General features: G+C 39.0%; 1 long non-coding RNA gene across 1 annotated transcript in view; it reads right to left on the bottom strand.

Moving 5' to 3' along the window:
* Positions 1–9,541: 9,541 nt before the first annotated feature.
* LOC138223121 (uncharacterized) overlaps positions 9,542–13,454 on the bottom strand; it is a 28,359-nt gene continuing 24,446 nt past the window's right edge. The window contains exon 4 of the long non-coding RNA XR_011181623.1: positions 9,542–10,034. This is a non-coding gene — a long non-coding RNA (uncharacterized lncRNA). The remainder of the gene's footprint in view (positions 10,035–13,454) is intronic.

The following is a 13,454-nucleotide window of genomic DNA, read 5'->3' as shown; positions in this document are numbered from 1 at the left end:
GACATTTCAGACTCCCACTGGCAAGCGCCGCTACCGTGGAAAAGACCGCTTAATCATAGTAACAACGTTCTGATTCAAGGTATTTCACGAGCTGAGAAATGCCGAGCTTTGAAAAACCATCAACCTTGTAAAAAATGTCCCTTTTGCCTCAGTGGTCATATATGTCCGCCAGCGAAATATTCAGTATAATCAGTGCATCCAAATAATCCAGTAAATGTAGTTCTGTTAGCTGTTTTGTACAGGACTGTGAATAACCATGTTAATTTAATCTGCTTTATTCATATATGCACATTACATAACAGACATTTGAGTATGTTTACTAAAATACCAACAACAGTTATCAAAGTACCCTCTTATATAAACACGGTCGGTGCCAAAACGTCTCGGAACCTGACATAAACCAGTTAAGTTTAACCACTTTTCTGATGTATATGAATAGTTGGACACCATAAGGATACAGTATGTTAAATAAGTTGAATTTACCAACATCCTTTTTTTTGCAAGCCGGTTTGTTTAAATGTATTATGAAGCAATATAACAAAAAGTAGGTATTTATCTGTATCACTCTATAACATTGCTTCCTATCTTTTGGTATGCAAAGTATTTATGTTCATTTTTACATATTGTTTTAAATTGTAAGTAATTTCCTGTATGTTGCCTGATTTCAGAATATATAACAACACAGACAGTCCCTTGAGGACTCTATAGATATCAGAATATATCTTCAGAGTTTCACACAACAAGCACTACATTTTCTATACCTTGCGTATTGGATATCCTTAAGTTACTTAATTGTAGTGACTTACTACAACGTGAATTGTCATAGTACTCAGAACTGTCAAAAAGTTCCAAGATCTGACAGGAGTGCTGCACCTAGAACTCAGTCTGAACATCACACTTCTGAAGGCAAATCCGAGACAAACAATCATTAAAATAGGTGTTCTGCTTCAAGATTTGAGTAATCAAAACTAAATTCACCTATACTTTACATTTCTGCCCATAAGGAAAACAGATATAAATTCTCATTCTATTTATACACAACCTATTATAAGCAATTTATTTAACTTTGCATGCAAGCCAAAAACTGAGAACTTAAAAATGAATCCATTATTGAAGTGTGAGGCACTGATCAGTTGCTTCTGATGATAATGGGATGTTTGGATTAAAAATTTAGAAGACTGGGTTCCTTTAAGATGAAAAACGTCTTGATAAGGTTCCATATGAATTGGAACTGAAGCCAGGGCATTACTTCAAGAACACAGCCTGCAATTTGAAATCTGTGTGATTTAGTTGTCTTGTCTATCTTACACGCAATTTCCAGCGCACAGACTTTATCTTGACAGATTTGTTTGGATTCAACATCACTCTCAAAAAGAAGTGTCTGATAATTTTTCTCATTATTCTGGTCATATTCATACAATTTAACATTCCATAATATATTTCTTTTAAATAAATATTACAATTTAAATTTGATCAATTCGCAAGCTATGTGAATATTGTTATGGAACATTGTCCCTCATTTTTAATAATTGCTGGGTATATGAATATATTTACTTTGATATCTGTTCTTACTGCTAATACTTTATATCAAATGTAAAAAATAAGTTGTAGAAATGTTTCCAGTTCCTGGTGTACAACCAGTAAATAAAATAGTGGTGCTGGCTGAAACAAACTCAATTGAAAGGTACACATTCCTGGGTTAATATACTGTTGATTAGAGCAAATTAAAACCAAACCAATCAAAAAAATGAACCTCATGGAAACTATCTCATTAATTGCATGCACTGGAGGAGTAGCTAGATGCTTTTTAGGTGACTCAATTACCAAGTAATTCGCCCCCATTTTATCTGAAAATCTGATACATACTGCCAGGTGTCCCTTTTATGAAAAAAGGGAACACGAAGTGAATATATTTCTTTGAAGCTCTTTACTTGTAAAATCTATATTTTATTCATTATGGTGAAATTTGGAACACATTGTTCCATGTTTGAGTTATTTTTTCATACTTCGTGTGGAGTTTAAATGCTTGGCCTTACTTGCATGTAAGACATTATGGGAAAGGATCAGTGTCTGTGGCTTTCTGGTGGACGGCAGTGTTACTACATTTTAGCCTGATCTCAAGTGAGCCCTGCCTGGTTAGCACTTGGATAAGAGACTTCTAATGTTACCCAGATTGCAGTCAGTAGAATTGTTTCCAAAGTCCAGTGCCCCAGTCCGGTAATATGTGACACTATGCTGTAGGAGATATTATTCTTCAGATGAGATATTACATCATCTGGCCACGTCGTCGTTAAAGCTGTTTATAAGAGTGGGTCTGTTATCCCCAGTGTCCAGGCTAAATTCGTCTTTGGGGTTTCACAATCTGGTCTAAATTTCCTTCTAAAATTCAATTGATTAATCTCTTCTCTACTTGATCTGTTGAATAGGAGGGCTATGATGCCTTCAACTTAGCTGAACAATAAAACCCTGTCTCCTACTTTTCTGAAGAATTAGAAACAAGTGCATACAACAGAATATCCCAGAGACTATCATCACACACGTGACTCAGACCAGATGTGAAAAGTATCCCTGAAGGAAAGACACCAAACACATTTGCAATCTCTTTCACTGTGCCATCATCAAAGCAGGAACTCAGTGCTGGAGGTGATGGGGGTTGGTAACTGAAGTCTCCAATGGATATTTCTGCCTTTTCTTCACAAACAAAAAAGTCACTGATCCCAAAAAGATAGACAGGGAATACAAAATAACACTGACAACTTATTTTCTTGTGAATCACTGAGTTCCATCCACGCGTTTTCTAACCATTTTATCCAATACAGGCTGACAAGGGAGCCAGAGCCTATCCCAGCAAGCAACAGGAGCAAGACAGGATACACCCTGCACAGGAAACCACCCCATCACAAGGCAGACAGACACAAACACGTACACTTACACCAGGGCAAGTTCTATCACAAGCCAATTAACCTGATAGCAACGCTTTAGACTGTGTGAAGGAACCAGAACATCTCGAGGAAACACAGGTGAAAACAGGGAGCTGACAGCACCCCAGGCCTGTAATTGAACCCAGGACCCCAGCACTGCAAGTCAGCCCTGCTAACGACTGTGCCACCCAGTCACCAGCTTCCAAAGTTTAAAACAGTATGTAAAACAGGGAAACAATAAAATACTGAAGTTTCTCAAGTATGTATTGCGATGTTTTATTCATTAAATAAACCACTGTATAGAAAACATTTTGACATTAGTTCATGGTGACTTTAGTTGTCTGCTGTACTGATTAAAATGACTGATGTAATGACCTTGGTAACTTCTAGTGCAGAATACATTACACACTGTAGAACAATGCCCTTCAGGTCTGATGTAAATGAAATCTGGAAAAGGTATTTTGTGTTCAGCAGTGAGAGAACCCCCAAGGTAAAACTACCGTACGGGTCAACAGTAATGTACTGTCAGTGTCTAAAGTATTTGCTGTCCTGCATAAGAAGGAATGTGCAATGTACTGTAGTAAAACGTATGTTCCTCAGGTTACATTAAAAAAGCTTCAAAAGAAAAAGACAATAGCATACATACAATACCAGAGTGCCATCTCAGGTAAAACAAAGGTGAGAACTAATATCATCCATGGACAATACTCACACCGGGGAAGTGTTTTCGCTCTGTAAGCCTTGTTGTGTCTGTGCCGCACACAAACCACAAATCAGCCAATATCGTTTTGTGACAAAGTTCATTTTCAAGCCATGGCTTTCGTGTGAAAAAAGAAAGGTAAGAAGATCAGGTGTGTGACTCCAGCATAGTACTCAGGAATCAAAAGACATAATACATGCCGGGGACTTCCCACTGGCTGGGACAGCATGGATCGCTGCCCTGGAAATGATCATTGTCTAATGATTTGACAGGGCAGTATAGATAATAGTTTATTGAAACCTATCTTTTTTCATACCAAACCGACTGAATCCAGGGAGCTCTGGCCCAGGATATGTTTTGTTATGCACCTGGGCAAGCAGAAGGGGGAATCAAATAATTTTCTTCAGTGTCAGTACTGAACTAGTAGATTATTTTCTCAGGGTAAAATCAAAGAGATTTCAGTGGCTTTTGGACATTATAAAACACTTTCATTATATCCGACGTATCAATCCATATACCCTGCAGGGGACATCAGAGAGGCTAGAGAATAAAGAAAATAGATTTAAAGTGTTTTCGATGATGAATTATTTAGCAGAAAAGACCTTCAATTAAAAAAGGAAATGAAGTCCTTTAAGAAGCGTTGCCCATATAAGGCCATTGAGCTCCTCTAGCAAGTTAGCAGTTAATTGATCCAACATCTAACTGTTTCTTGAAAAAAGCCAGGGTATCAGCTTGTTCCATACTAGCGCTGCCCTTTGGGTAAAAAACTGCCTCCTACTGTACTTCTGCTTCGTTTCCACTTGTGTCCTCTTGCTTTGTGTTTCACTGTTGATGGTAGTAGCTGAGTGCATCTATGGATCACCAATATATAGCAGCTACCTGGAAGAGCTCAATAAGATTGGATAGCTACCACTTTTAAAAGCACTTCCCCATAGTTTCCTCTTGTGGCTTCTGGTTTGCATTTCCTCACTACTTCCTATGTCTTCCTTGTACTATTTCAGAACAAGGCGGACTGTTTGTCTGCTTGCATGTGATGGACCGGACTGGGGTCTGATCCGATACTGGGACCTGTGTTCATGGCTTGATAGTTGAATTGACTGATCCTTCGATTTCAGCACTTTTAATTGTTGACCCTAAATTCTGTTTGTTTCCTGTTGCACCTTAAATCTTTATCATAGACAGCTCCTTGAAGCTCAGTGTTTCTTGTCTAATACAGCATCTTTCAAAATTGTGCATGTTTGTGTGACCTGCGTGTAACACTCTGCCCTGGTCCACAATCAATGTCATCTGCCAGGTGGTTGACCAGTCATAAAATCTAAAATCTTTTTTTCCCAATAGCAGCATCTCCAAATCTTGTTAATTCTCCTCCTTTGCTGTCTGCATATATCACTATTTTACTAACTATGCCAGAAATAAGATCCTTAAAAATAAGGAAGAGCCTTTGTCCTAATACAGATCCCTGTGGTGCTACACTAATCAAGTTATTTCATTTTCCTTCTCCAAAACTGCTACTTTGATGTATTTTAATTTCTTTGTTAAATACAATGCATTGACAGCTATAAGCCACCTGCCTGAAAGAAATTAAAAAATGACATTTCAGCTTGATTTATATTTAATGGAAGCAATTCAAAGTGAAAATTGATTCTGGCTTACTTTCCCCTTGTCAATGCAATTATTTGTAAAATATTTCTTCAGATAAAATACAATACAATACCTACTAGGAGCAGTGTGAGTGTGAGAGGGGGCAGCAGGAGAACATTTCTCCGGACAGGAGTTGATTAATTAATGGTATTTGACATGCAATCATCAGCAAATTAATTTAAAATATTATGAACTGAACAAATACACCGCAGATGATTTTGGCTGCTAAACTACAGTTATTCTGTATTTATAAATAAAGCTGAAGGTTTCTGTTGGCCAAGTACCCCTGAATAAAACTGTCTAACATCAACAGGAAAGAGTTTAATTTGAAAGCTTTTTAAAATTCACAGTGATAATTTTTCTAAATTCCTGGCAACTGTACAAATCTTAATATTGCAGAGTTGTGGGAGGGTAACCCCAAAGATAGCCTTCGGCCTCAGAAGTATGACATTCTGTGATATACGGGGAAAGAACAGAGAAGCAGGGAGAGTAGAACAGATTTTTCGCTTGCGTTTGACTCGATAGGAAAATGTTGTGTCCTGTCATGTAGCCATGCTATTTTTCTTTAATCAAAAAGAAAAGTTATTTTTTCATCCATCATGTATTCAGACACAAGAACAACTGCAATTAACTGTATTTTGTACAGTAACATGTCTTTACTGTAACATTTTCACTGTATTTGGAATTTATCTCACTCTTCTTCCATCATCATATGAGAATCTGATACTTGATTGTGAAGCATGAGAGTGCAGGATTATAATCCTGTAAACTGCACATGGAGACATAACATGTTTTCCCTCGACAGTCACATGAGAAGGGCAAGAGGTCTGATTGTGTCTCTTCAAAAAGATGGCACAGACGTCTTAGACATTGACAGATGTTGCTGTAGAGAATTAGGTAGTAAATATCAATTAGCAGTGCTTTATTATTATGCTTTATGTTGGCATTATGGGTTAAAAAGGTTAAGGTTAAACAATGCAATCAAGAAAGCATTTATGATTTTACTTATAAGGTTCTTAAACAGTGCTTTCTTTCATCCATCTATCCTTCCAAAAGCAATACACACCCCAAACTTTTAATTTTTATAGGACTGTAATTTGACTTGTTTTTATTTTTTTTAATCAGATAATAAAATTGTTAAATTTGTGAATCAAAGTTTTTACGACTCCTTTGCATTTGCTATCCCATTATCATCTGTCTTAAAACTCTCTCCTCTTCATAATAGCAGAAACCATAATACAAAACATAACAAAAGTGTCTTTTTTTCAGAAATGACCTGGTTTGTTCCAGAGCTTTGACAACTTTTAGGTTTGATTTATGACTTAATTTTGAGAGCCAGTTAAAGTAGATTCAGATTATAGAATAATGTATTTCTTTAAATGTGATTTAAAAGACAGTGACATTCATTACAGACATTTATGAAAATGGAAACCATTTTACATATACATTAGCATATCAATATTTTTCAATATCATATAACCAGTAAATGTGCACCTAGTAGATATAAATTATATTACGGTTCTTGTCCTCTGCTATCATTCTTCACTATCTTTGTTTAACAGTTAGACTGTCAAATGAACCCTAATTACTGGTTCTGTTTGTATAGCTTTAGTTTTATTTTTTTGCATCTAAAATAAACCCAGTAACCTTTACAGATCTTCTATTTTTAGCAATATTGGTTCAACAATTACAATTGGAAAAATTATTTTGTAATCTGATTTTCTTGTCTAAACTCTGCTTCTTAATTCTTTTTTTTCTCTCTACTAGCCTGTGTTGGGATCATTAAAGATCAAGGAAGACTAGCAGTGCATATTTCAAGTCCTAAAGATCCCAGTTCTGCAAGTTTTATAGGGAATTCAAACACCTACAGTAAATGAAAGACAAAAGACTGTGCCTTTCCAGGATCAAGTGAGGACCCAAACAGTAGAGGAACATTATCATTAATTGATTTTCGGAAAAGTACTCTTAATTTCAAGAAGTTTTCTTAATTTCAGTGTTAACGTAGAGCTGGATTCCATATATTTTCAGCAGAGTTTGTCTGAATAAAATAAAAGAAAATATTGTTATATTCTTCACTGGTACATGTTTAAAGTTTTGTAATAATGCTTTTATAATTTATCTAATCTTTAAATTGAACATATGCACTTTTATCTTAAAAAGTTCTATAAAAAGAAGTACAATACAGGAGTCCAATGACATAATATTATTACATATTGCAGGATATGCTAATTAATTAAATCAATTGCTGCAGATACTGACAGCAGTTACAGTGCCTTGCGAAAGTATTCGGCCCCCTTGAACTTTTCAACCTTTTGCCACATTTCAGGCTTCAAACATAAAGATATAAATTTTTTATTTTATGTGAAGAATCACCAACAAGTGGGACACAATTGTGAAGTGGAACGAAATCTATTGGATTTTTGAAACTTTTTTAACTAATAAAAAAAATGAAAAGTGGGGCGTGCAAAATTATTCGGCCCCCTTGCGTTAATACTTTGTAGAGCCACCTTTTGCTGCGATTACAGCTGCAAGTCGCTTGGGGTATGTCTCTATCAGTTTTGCACATCGAGAGACTGAAATTCTTGCCCATTCTTCCTTGCAAAACAGCTCGAGCTCAGTGAGGTTGGATGGAGAGCGTTTGTGAACAGCAGTTTTCAGCTCTTTCCACAGATTCTCGATTGGATTCAGGTCTGGACTTTGACTTGGCCATTCAAACACCTGGATACGTTTATTTGTGAACCATTCCTTTGTAGATTTTGCTGTATGTTTGGGATCATTGTCTTGTTGGAAGATAAATCTCCGTCCCAGTTTCAGGTCTTTTGCAGACTCCAACAGGTTTTCATCCAGAATGGTCCTGTATTTGGCTGCATCCATCTTCCCCTCAATTTTAACCATCTTCCCTGTCCCTGCTGAAGAAAAGCAGGCCCAAACCATGATGCTGCCACCACCATGTTTGACAGTGGGGATGGTGTGTTGAGGGTGATGAGCTGTGTTGCTTTTACGCCAAACATATCGTTTTGCATTGTGGCCAAAAAGTTCGATTTTGGTTTCATCTGACCAGAGCACCTTCTTCCACATGTTTGGGGTGTCTCCCAGGTGGCTTGTGGCAAACTTTAGACGAGACTTTTTATGGATATCTTTGAGAAATGGCTTTCTTCTTGCCACTCTTCCATAAAGGCCAGATTTGTGCAGTGTAAGACTGATTGTTGTCCTATGGACAGACTCTCCCACCTCAGCTGTAGTTCTCTGCAGTTCATCCAGAGTGATCATGGGCCTCTTGGCTGCATCTCTGATCAGTCTTCTCCTTGTCTGAGCTGAAAGTTTAGAGGGACGGCCAGGTCTTGGTAGATTTGCAGTGGTCTGATACTCCTTCCATTTCAAGATGATCGCTTGCACAGTGCTCCTTGGGATGTTTGAAGCTTGGGAAATCTTTTTGTATCCAAATCCGTCTTTAAACGTCTCCACAACAGTATTACGGACCTGCCTGGTGTGTTCCTTGGTCTTCATGATGCTCTCTGCGCTTTCAACAGAACCTTGAGACTATCACAGAGCAGGTGCATTTATACAGAGACTTGATTACACACAGGTGGATTCTATTTATCACCATCAGTCATTTAGGGCAACATTGGATCATTCAGAGATCCTCGCTGAACTTCTGGAGTGAGTTTGCTGCACTGAAAGTAAAGGGGCCGAATAATTTTGCACGCCCCACTTTTCATTTTTTTATTAGTTAAAAAAGTTTCAAAAATCCAATAGATTTCGTTCCACTTCACAATTGTGTCCCACTTGTTGGTGATTCTTCACATAAAATAAAAAATTTATATCTTTATGTTTGAAGCCTGAAATGTGGCAAAAGGTTGAAAAGTTCAAGGGGGCCGAATACTTTCGCAAGGCACTGTAACTCAAGAAGGTGACATTTGAAAACAGATACAGTACTAGTATCTAGTGGCTCTGTGGAGAACTTTATAATAATCTACGCTAAGAAGGTAATTTCATGAAGAAAATTGAGCACAATGACATTTGACAGACGTATTGCTGAATACTCTAAACCTCAACGCCCTTGTCAATCAATCCCAAGTTCTGTATATCAGAACAGGCAGCTGTGTTCCATAGCATGAAATTAAACCTTGAGAATAATCACTGCTTAGAGCATCAAAAGCATAGCACTTGCCTCTGAAAAGAGTCTGAGATTTTTATTTATACAAAAGACCTCTGATATCCTAAGGGAGAAGTCATCAACAGTGCTGGGTACATTGGAGAAAAACTATAAAACGTTCATTTTGGCCATCGAGCCCAGAGCACAATTCGGATACAGTCCAATGGAGATGATGGCCATGCAAATTTCACTGCAAGATACCATAAAACATTTCAACCGAAGTGGATACTTCAGCTATTTTCCCATTTGCAAGGTGCTATTTCAGTCTGACGGTGTTCTTTGCCTATTTAGATAAATTTTCAAACAAAAATATTTGTACGTTATTTACTTAGATATCATCTTGCTTCTATTTTAAGACTAGACTCCGAGCAAAGGTGGGACACACTGGTTGTATCTCAGTAGATAAAACCAAATCTCATCAGATAATATGCAAAAATTCACCTCCAGCTTCTACAGATATAAAGGCATGGCTGTGCTTTTATTGGTAGAAGCAGCAGCTGTACAATCTACAGCTCATGAAGGAAAGCCAGAGAGGAATTAAGCCTCACGAGTGAAATGCTCGGACATCACCCAGATGACTGTTGACCAGAAGAGCTGCAAATCATGGTTGTAATACCTGTCGTTGAAAAAAAGACAACAAAATTTAGCACAATAATGTGTGTAATTGTTGCTGACTTTGACCTCCCAAGAGGTCAAGATCCTAGACGTTTTGTTAATATAGCCCTTGATCACTAAACAGTATCAACAACAGGAGAAAGAGCAAATAAATTAAACTGCCAAATATTTTCTGAAGATTACTTTGGTTTTATGTTACTGGTGTGCTTTGCAAGGGAGATACAAAATAATGAAAAGGGTTTGCATTTAAAATAATACAATTGAGCCATAGGCACTGACTTTGTGAAACACTATGGTTTCTGAAATTTCAGTGACTGTGATTTGGGAGAAGGCTGTTAATGCAACACGGATCACACCAACTTGTGTGGCTAAAGGCTTTTTTCTCTTTCAATTACTCGAGAATTCCCTAAAGTTATAATAAAGGACTACTGCTTTATCACACAGATTGTATTAATATTGATATCCTGTCCTGGCTGTCTGTACTTTTATGTGAGAACAAAATGGATTTCCCAAAGAACAAAGGAACCTCTGTAGGGCTCTGCGTGAGAAAATCTTGGTATGTCAAATGGCCAGACAACATCCAACTGCAAGGAAAAGAAACCACAGGGATTTTACGTGAGTCTCGCCACCTGTTCTCTTCCAAGAGCAGAAGGCTTGAAGTGTAAATGAGTTAATTAGAATACCACCTGACTCGGATTAAAAGGGTGTTTCTTAATATGAGCAACTGTTATTTTGTCAAAGGCAAGGAGCTTCTGGAGAGTCCTAAAACAGCAGTTCTTTTCTGTGAAAAAGCCATTTTCCAGCTCCACCATTGTGAGACCTACTGGTTTTGTTTACCCAGTCTCATTTATGTTTGTACACCACTTTCCTTTCCTTCCTTCTAGCAGAAATTGTAAAAAGCAACATGTCTATGTAAGAATACTCAAGCAACATTGCTAAGCAAAAATATTTTCCATAATACTTCTGTCTTTTAAAAATTGAAAGGGGGGAGGGTGAATTCAACACTTGAATATTAATAATATAAAACTTTCACTGGAATATTGGTACTGTAACGGGGGCTGGTCCAGGCTCCCGTGAAGCGTAGTTCTGGACCCTATGCAGACGGTATAATCTGGGAGTGAGTGGAGTAGGACAACGGGGAGGAGCAGACGAGGATCAGACAGACAGGGGGAAATCCAGGGTGCAATCCACGGTCCACGTTCCGGGGGAACCATCCAACATACACAGAGTTAAAATCCGGAACGGGATCTGGAATAGGAACAGGGAACCAGGAAGATAAAAACAGGGTAACGAGGCCATGAGCTCTGGGCCCCAGACTCAGATGGTCAGGACGCCGTGAGGAAGCCGATGCCGTCGGGTCTCTCCTGGACCCGCTGGTAGGCGGGCTTCCTGGGGGTCCATCTCCCAATACTGAGCCAGGAATAGAGGGAGCGCCCGGCTTTAATAATAACAGGCAAAACAGGGGGCAGGTGACTGCAATAAACTAAAATACAAAAGGGTTGGAGCGCCCTTAAGAGGAGGGATGACGATCGTGACAGGTACTATTGATATTTCTGTAGCTGTAATGATCATAAAAACTCCTTGCATTTCCACAGCGCTGTGCAGCCCCACCTGAGAGACACATGGTTGCCATTCCACACCAGGAGATCACGAAGAGAAGGGAGGAAAGAGTTATGACATTTTAGTGGTTTATAATCAAAGTCTAATTCTCTAAATGTCACCAGTTGTGTTAGACCACACTTGTCAAAACAGTCCACCCTCTACTCTCAATTTATGTCTACAGCTGTCATGTTGCACCCTGTATATGTGGAATTGCTCACATCTTTGATACCTCTTTAAGATTTTGGGAACTATTACCATAAACAAGCATACCTGCAATGCAAAAACAAAGAGTGCCCTAATCTGTGAGCTGGCATTTACAGTCTAGATGTCAGTATCGAGTGAACAAACAGAGGCGGCTCCCAGGACTCACTGGGGGGAAATTCTGGCATAATACTTAAAAAAAACTTTTTGTCTGATAAGTCAAAGCATTCCAGAGGAGGTAACACTATTCAATATCCTGCACCCTCTGTCTTTCACTCTTTTACTTTTTACACAGAAGAAGAAACAGTTTTGCACTGCAAGGCAAGTGAGATTTGACCACTAGTTTTAAAAAGCACAAGAGCAGGAATGTTACTGCAGGAATGTTTCTCATGTTTTCTAGCTGCTTCTTCCAATTCAGGGTTGTGGTGGGGCCAGAGCCTATCCCAGTAAGCAACAGGCACCAGACAGGACACATCCACGGTGTAGCGGAGCTGGTTCGGACACGGTGACGTCATCGCCCTCGCTGCGCGCAGCAGGGACCTCAGCCTCCTGGGCTAGGGGAGGTCTCCTTCAGCTCATGCAGCTGGCTCCCTGTTGCGTCACACCGGAGACCCGGGTCCGCGCCCCAGGTGTCACGGGACGTAACGGGCGGCAGAGGGCACGAGCCCGCGCGGAACCACGGAGGTCACACTGGCACGCCTGTTCCTCACAGGGCACACGCAGACATACACACGCACACACAGACTCACACTCACACCAGGACTAGCTTTCCTGGAAGCCAGTTATTCTACGTTAACCCGGAGGAAATCCACGCAAACACGGGGAGAATATACAAGCTCCGCATAGAGAGCACTCCTGGTCCAGAGCTGAACATACGGCTTATCAATGGGCTTCTCTGTGATATATGGGATATGGAGATAAGTATTTCAAACCACACTAAAAATACTGCTAATATATCATTTTTGTTGTTTAAGATATCATAATAGGAGCGTTGGAGTGTTGAAATTCTTCCCTGCTCTCAGTAAAATAAATTTATCAATAGCATAATGACAGATTGGAGTCTCATCCTCACACTGGGTTTTTGCAGACTCCAACTGGGTAGTGTGAATAAGACTTTTGGCTCGTCAAAAGTAACTTTGGAAGAGCAGAATGTTTCATTACTTGTATTAAATTTCATAAAGAGTATGATACTTTAAGGAAATCTTCCAATAATAAGAACCATAATGTGTGCTGGGGGTGTAATACTAATCCTAATGTACGATCAAATGAACAAAGTAAAATGGGTTAGACAAGGTTAATAAAACAACAAATCCTCCACAGGCACATTCAAAGATGATGATAAAATGGTAACCATCAGACCCTGCAATAACACATCCAAATTTACACAAGACTGGTCAACTTTACCTGGTGGATTAAAAAGGGGTTTCCATTACATAAGCAGAATACATCCATGCTCTTTGTTAAGTTCAGATCAAGTCACTCCAGTAATAAACTGGAAGAAGGAGGAGAGTTCTGGAGCTCAGGACGCTCCACTGGAGGGGCGGAGGTCAGGGGTTCAGATGCCTGGTGGGGCACTGTGGTCGCACTGCAGTTAAGGGCCAGCTGTATTCATGGGACT

This window comes from Lepisosteus oculatus, chromosome 15 (assembly GCF_040954835.1).
Source record: "Lepisosteus oculatus isolate fLepOcu1 chromosome 15, fLepOcu1.hap2, whole genome shotgun sequence".
Classification (NCBI taxonomy): Eukaryota; Metazoa; Chordata; class Actinopteri; order Semionotiformes; family Lepisosteidae; genus Lepisosteus; species Lepisosteus oculatus.
The sequence above is the reverse complement of the archived record's forward strand: the minus strand, read 5'-3'. Positions and strand labels throughout refer to the sequence as shown.